The 7,457-nt window shown below is 35.9% G+C and overlaps 1 long non-coding RNA gene across 1 annotated transcript in view; it reads right to left on the minus strand.

Annotated features, from left to right (window-relative positions):
- The window catches only part of LOC128317199 (uncharacterized), a 74,261-nt gene that overhangs the window by 7,935 nt on the left and 58,869 nt on the right, over positions 1-7,457 (minus strand). The gene's annotated exons all lie outside the window — the stretch shown is intronic.

A 7,457-nucleotide genomic window follows, 5' to 3' on the forward strand; every position in this document is an offset into this window, starting at 1 on the left:
TGCTGAATAGCAGTCAACTCTCTCTCTCCCTCCCTCTCTCTCTCTCTCTCTCTCTCTCTCTCTAGTTGTTGGTTATTATCTTTTCTCTACACCCTTCTAAAACCAAAATGTGTTCACTGAGTGCACACATGGAAGATCTGCTGAATATTTAAACTACATGTCAGGGCTTGTATATGAGGAACCATCAGTTATCCAGCAGAAGAAGTCATCTCTCAGGAGAACAGATGATGCACATTGAAAAGCTCCTGTGCACAAATAGAACAGTTATCCTTAATTACATTGCTATGTAACATTACTATATGTTATGTTGTAACCCTCTTGTAGTTTTTTTTTTATCTTCATTTATAAATATATTTTCATATTTAACTGAGATTTGATTTGAAGGATTACATTCTACTGGCAACATACTATATATATATATATATATATATATATATATATATATATATATATATATATATATATATATATATATGTATATACTGTATATATAATTACTAGAGAACATTTTCAGTCAAGCATTCACAGTTCACTGACTAAAGTGGTGTATTGCCAGATCTCTAGGGTTTCTGGTTTGAATATGGTAGATACAGTCATTTAGATTTATACTGTTAGCAGAGAGAGGGTTGTCTTCTGACATGATACTGATGGTAACATTTAAGACTTGTTTATGCAACATTTCTAACTGCTCTTAAAATAGAGGTTCCTTGTTGAAATGCTTACTTTTTTACTTGTTTGTTTTATTCAAATGTAGCATTTACACACTTCAAGGTCTCTTCCTTGGTTAATAAGGCAAACATGCATGGCTGCTCTGTGTATTTCACATACGTACATATACATACAGCCATCTCACTGTAAGAAGCATTAGTTTATCCATTAGTTCAGCCTAGTGAAGCAAGTCACCCCATGCTGAAGTCACATATGATAATACAGAGAGTGGGAGAAAGATATGTCCAAAATGTTTAAATATGCCATCATTAGGAAAGACAAATTTCTTCCAGCCAGGAAAAGAACTCACTTATCATGTAAAATCAAGCCAGCCAATCTTCATGGCAACAGATTCTGTCAGAGTTCAGTGCTCTGTGCGTGACTATGTATGCTGTGTGTGAGAATTTCTGTCCCTGAAAGCATTTTCCCTAGCTCCTCTTTAACCCCGTGTCACCACCCTGCCCTATCTTCTATAGAAAAGGTCAGCACTCTCTTTTGACCCCAACACAAGAGATATTGCCCTTGTCCCCTACGTTTCTATCTGCGTCTTTTTGGGAGGTGTCTGAATGAAAACACACATACAGCTGAGTGGAACAATAGAGTACCTTTTAGAAATCTTTCTCTTACTACCTTCCTCATACCACACAGAATTAATATAAATTTTAACAAGCCTAATCATTAGATTTCATGTGAATGTAGAAAATATTATGGCTGCTAAACATGGCCCTAGGCCTAACCATTTATAAATTTATATGCAAGTTGGTTCAGACATACTCTTGTAATATAGATATTATGAAGCAGCTATGTAAAAATACTCTGGAAAGTGAACCTTTTTTTATAATTTTTTGATGTGACACTATTATCAAGCACCCCCATTGTTTAAGACTATCAGCTCTCCTGTAATTATTTCCGGGCTGTATTTTAAACCTAGCCTAACAACATGCAGCTGTACAATTCCCGAATTGAACAAGGACTCCTGATCAGATGTATTTTATTACCCCATTTTAACTGACACTGTGCCAGTGCTGTTGCCTAGAACTGTGTCCAGGTTTTAGACATGGGGTGGTAAAGTTGGGGCAGAACCAACCTATGAGGTGGTACAACATAATTAGAGGAGTAACGATTTATAATCGTACATGTATAATCTGGTGTTGCCCAGATTATGGTTTCCCTTTTGGGTTTGGCTCCTTTCAAGGTCTCTTCCTCATGTCATCTCTGGGAGCTTTTCCTTGCCACTGTTGCCACTGTTGCTCATTACTGATAAATTAAAATTTTAAAATTGATATCAGGATGTCTGTAAAGCTGCTTTGTGACAATGTCCTTTGTTAAAAGTGCTATATAAATAAAATTGAAATGAATTGAATTATAGAACAAGGATGCATTTTCAGAAAATCTGATTTGTTTCTCGGTGCAAAATTAATGGACACAAAATTCCATTACAGTATAGGTTTCATAGCTCCACTCAATAGAAATCATTAATCATTGATGATCCAGAGCTGATCCAGCTAGACCTGATCCATTAAGTCTGCATGAAATGCATAATATGTAATAGAGACATATGTAAATTCTCAGACATGTGATGTGAAGACAGAGTTGGGGTGGCATAGAGGGTAGCAAAGCTTGTTTCCGGGGAGTCAGTTGTCAACCCACCCATGTGGTCATGTTGAGGGAAGTAGCACACCTTTTTAAGAGCTGCTCCACACTTTTGCCAGTTGAAAAGCTGAACCATTACCTTGCAAAGTCAATTCCATCAGCATCTGTAAACAGCATAATGATCAATGATCTTCACAGGTGGTGGGATGAGCTTGCCCTGGCCTTCTGAAAAGTGGAGTCACTAGCTGTCTTCAAACAAAGACTAAAGTATTAATTTCTCCCTAACAGGGTTTGAACTAGCATGATGGTATATTTTTGATTACAAAGCACTTCTGAGAGTCATTCTGGATAAGAACGTCTGCTAAATTGTAATGGTGAAATGTTTCTATTGCTTGTAGCTATTTATTTTGAGTACATGAATTTTCTCTTTAGACCACTGATAAATTTTTTTTCCAATAATAATATTTAAAAACAAACAAACAAACAACATCAACAACTGTATTCTTTATGTGTCTTTTGTAATGGTGGTCATGTAAAAAAAAGCTGCTCTTATTGTTGTAATGGCAATTAAATTGTCCAAACTCCCCCGACATCACCAGTTCTTGGGTCCAGATCAGTGGTGCTGGTTACTGAGATGGTTTTTCCAGCTATGTTCTAGCCCTTTTGTGGTGGAAATGTGCAGAATAGTTCGAGATTAGGAACTCGATCTAGGAACAGGACTGACACTGTCTTGCTTCAAACGGGTCATACAACTCATCATTAAAACCATCTTACCTGGCAAAAATTGTGTTTTTCTAATAAGTCAGTACCAAAGTTTGTTTTTTTGGTCTGAGACAGTAACAACAATGTAGGAGTGTGTTTTTCACAGCAGTCAGCTGACACACAGAAGCATGAAATTGCTTAATTTATGCACAGCTGCTTTAAAAGGTTATAATGATGTTAACATTGTTTTCATGCAGAAAAAAAAATACAAGCAAAACCACTAAAGGACAAATATTTCCATCTTAACCTCCTCCTTGGTCACTGTGCTTTTGCTGTGTTCTGAATGTCAGATCCACTATGAAGTTGCACGTGATGCATTTGTTATTTTACATAATGGTCAAGGGTTCTGCAGAAATACGAACCAGGAACCTGGAACTTTAGCAGTTGTTCAGGATAGTTCAGGAATCTTTAGTTCTGCCAGAGAGAATGTGCCTATAAATAAGCACTAAATCAATCTTGACCCAGTCATATTTAATCTTCTCCTCCATCAACCCTGAGTAGAGGGCACAGATTCCCACACCCCTTAATCCATCTTCATTACAGCCTGTGATGGACAGCAAGGGATGAGAGATCTGTGACTTCAGTTTCTGGTGTTTGGGCTATCTGTGCCACATGTCACAGAGAGAATAGCAACAGAGAACAAAAAGGGCTTTGTGTCTCTCTTTCTCTCTCTCTTTCTCTCTCTCTGTGTATGTGTGTGTGTGCGTTGGCATTATGGAAATGATGCAGCAACAGAATGAGATCTCATCACAAGAACATGGGGTACTCTGGTATAATGCATTTCTAACAATTAAATAGATCATTAGTTCAGTTATAAGAAAAATCTTAACTTCAACATTCTTTACTTCTATTTTTAATTCCGCAAAAACAAAAGGTTTTGTACCGAGAAAAGCATTTGCACCTGACTAAAGTCAGTTTTTCACTTGGCTTGCTTTTATCCAAATCGATGACAAGAGAGATAGAATCCATTTCAAATGTAGCATTGTTAAAGGAGCTATATATATTTGCCTGGTTTCATTTCTCTCCTATATATATATATATATATATATATATATATATATATATATATATATATATATATATATATAGCACTGTGCAAAAGGCACATGCAAAGAAATGCTGTAGAGAAAATATGCCTTCAAAAATAATTAAATTAAATGTTTCTACATTAAAAAAATACTATAAAGAGTAGTAAACAGTAATAAATGAAATAAAGTCAATATTTGGTGTGACGATCCTTTAAAAAAAAATTGTAGTCTCAGGTACAATTTGTGCAGTTTTATAGGGAAAATAGCTGTAAGTGTTACTGAGCATCTTGCAGAACCAGCCACAGTTTTTCTGGAGACTTTGACTGTCACACTTGCTTCTTATTTTTGCAGTAAAACCCAGCAGCCTTCATTATGTTTTTTTGTCTGAAAAGTGTCTCTTATGTAATATGCAGCTTTCATTACTGACATACAAACATTTTTCTATAATATTTAATTTTGTGCTGGAAAACTAATGTTTGGAAATCTAAAATGTTTTTGTACTGAATCAATAATGTAGAAGTCATAAAATAAAAATCTATAACAAATTTTGTGTGTGTATATATATATATATATATATATATATATATATATATATATATATACATATATATATATATATATATATATATATATATATATATATATATATATATGAGACAGAAATGAAACCAGGCAAATGTCACTTGGTGTTAAGATGTGTGTGGCATGGCCGTGTGTCTGTCTCACAGAGTTAACTATCAAACATGAGGTACAGTGAGTATATTTAAATTGCAATGCACCTAAACATCATTGTAAGGAGATGGGGAAGAGACACAAAATGCAGGATTATGGGTAATTTGCCACAACAAGTTGAGTGGCATTGTATGGTGGAAAAGTACAACTGGTGACCACAAACACTCACTTTATACTGTATTCTATGTTCTATTAACATTATTTTTCTCTGTTTATAGGAGTATCAATAGCCAAATATTACCTTTACATTTATATGAAACAGCAATTATTGCTGTTTAAATCTAGCCTATCAGGAACATTCTGATTTGGCAGGGGAATCAATTTGGTCGACTGATTACTTTCCACTATTTGACTAGGGCTTCTAAACCCCAGTGGCTCAAACTGTATTGAACTTTACTGAGGCCTTTTTTGTCTAGTCATGGTTAGAAAGAAATTAAACCACAGCACCCAGCTGTGAGAGATCCCTGTGGACTGATCAAGATGCAGTTTAGCATTCACAGGGAAACCTTCTCTGCGGATGAGAAAGAGCTTGATAAACAGCACTGTTTAGCCCTCATCTTATTACAACTAATCAATATCTCCTATCAATATGCTTAAGTGTAATATCATGGGCATTAATGCTGGGCAGGCTTCCAGAAGAGTCCATCTCTGCTATTTCAGCTAGCTACAGGTGGCATAGTTATGTGAAATATACACTATGTTTTATGGCTTTGTGTGTGGGTGTGTGATAGGAGACACAAGCTGAAGGCATTTTCCACCGCAGCACCTGCACATTAAAGCTTTCAGGTTATGCAGACACCCACTTTCACAATGACATCTGACAGGCTGCCCATCTGTCTCATTGTTTTCCACAGCAAAATCACTGGCATGAGGAGATAAGATTCAGATATTCATTTGGTTCTGATGTAGTTTGAAGAAAACTCCATGAAATTGCTATCGTTTGATAGTTCCTCAAGATAAAATGGTTAAAAAATATTTTAAAAATACTTAAAAATATTAAGTAGATTATGAGTAAAATGACTACATCTTGATACATCCAATATAACCAGAGGTGTATTGAGATAATCTGTTACTGTTGCATGTCTCCCACTTCATCCTTTTCAGACTCAGATCTCATCATTCTCATGAACTACTCATGTATATACACTCATAACCTAGCTAATATGAGGATCCTGGGTGTGGCTTGGTGTCTTCCTTGTGCATAATACCAGTGCGACAAAGGCAGTTTAATCTTCTAGGATTATTCACACCATATGCTCAAACATTCTTCACACTCCACCACTAGATTTCTAATATTGGCGCAGCATGTCTGATGCTTCTCATATAGTGTGCTGAGTAAAAGATGATACCACCTGCACATTCCTCACCACCAGGACTGCCAAGACTGGCTGTAATCCTGCCTTCCTGCAGATTTAATATACAGTGTGTCATGGAGCAATACTGAGTTCTCGCACGCTATAGATACTTAAAAACAGTGTACGAGTTTTTATTACTCATCTGAAAGCATGTCTATATTGCATATAAAAATTCTGGGGGAAAAAAAGACCATCTTCTGCACTTTTTTTGTTATTGTTTGGGTTTTTATTATTTCCTTAGCTAGCTGTATAATGGTGCCACTGTATAGGGAATGATTTTTGCATGTCAGCTTCTTTTCTCCATATTGTGATATAAGTTGATACAGATTGCAGCTTTCTGTCTTAGCCATGTTTGTCAGCTTTCAGAAATGGCTTGCTGAAGGGGAGAGTTTGGTGGTGGGGTGGTGTTGTTTTGGGGAATTCTCGACTCCTACACTAGCTGAGAAGGTCATGAATATTAATTAGGCAATGAACAGACAGAACATGTCATTGGCTGAGGCATTTCTGTTCCAACTGCTCCACGCTTAAGTTTGTTAGGTTGACTGACAGCAATCTCACAAGGGAAGCAAATGTGTTGCTGTGAAATAATCCAAAAGAAGAGTAGCACAAGGGCTTGTGTGAGAATTTAATGAGAAATTTGAACAGCCAGTAAACAGCTTTCAGAGAAACAGATGGTGGAGTTGTGTGAGTTGCTCAATGGAACAATGATACAGAATGCACAAGCTGGCAAATAACATTAAAAGGTTGTTTAACAGTAACAATAAAAGGGTGTCTAATCTCATCACACTGGATATACATAAAAGAATTATATTTTTTCTATAGTAATCTGATGTGAAAAATCAACAAATTCTTATGTCTATTTATTGTGCAAATGCATTACATGATGTATGTTCAATATATATTGTTAGAACATACTGCAGAAAAATATTTTGTGTATTTAATTTGACAAGAGAGCTGTCTCTGGGGCTTTCCAACAAGTCACAGAGGTCTGCCTGATATGATATTTTTTCCCTGAAAAAACATCCAAGAGAGTTGAGGAAGTACATGCATCTATCTAGTGGTTTCTTCAGTTTAGAGGTGACAAAAGCTCTTTCTATTTTTACATGCCATTTAAACAGGCTTTAGCTTCATCACACAAGAGATTCACTGAAACACTGGAATAATTCTCTGTGATTGGCTTAGCATGGTCATCACCATATAGCATAACTGACACTCGATAGGAAAGGCAGAGAATATCAATCTAAAACAATTTAATAAAAATATATAGACAGGGTAAAAA

This window comes from Pangasianodon hypophthalmus, chromosome 2 (genome assembly GCF_027358585.1).
Source record: "Pangasianodon hypophthalmus isolate fPanHyp1 chromosome 2, fPanHyp1.pri, whole genome shotgun sequence".
Classification (NCBI taxonomy): Eukaryota; Metazoa; Chordata; class Actinopteri; order Siluriformes; family Pangasiidae; genus Pangasianodon; species Pangasianodon hypophthalmus.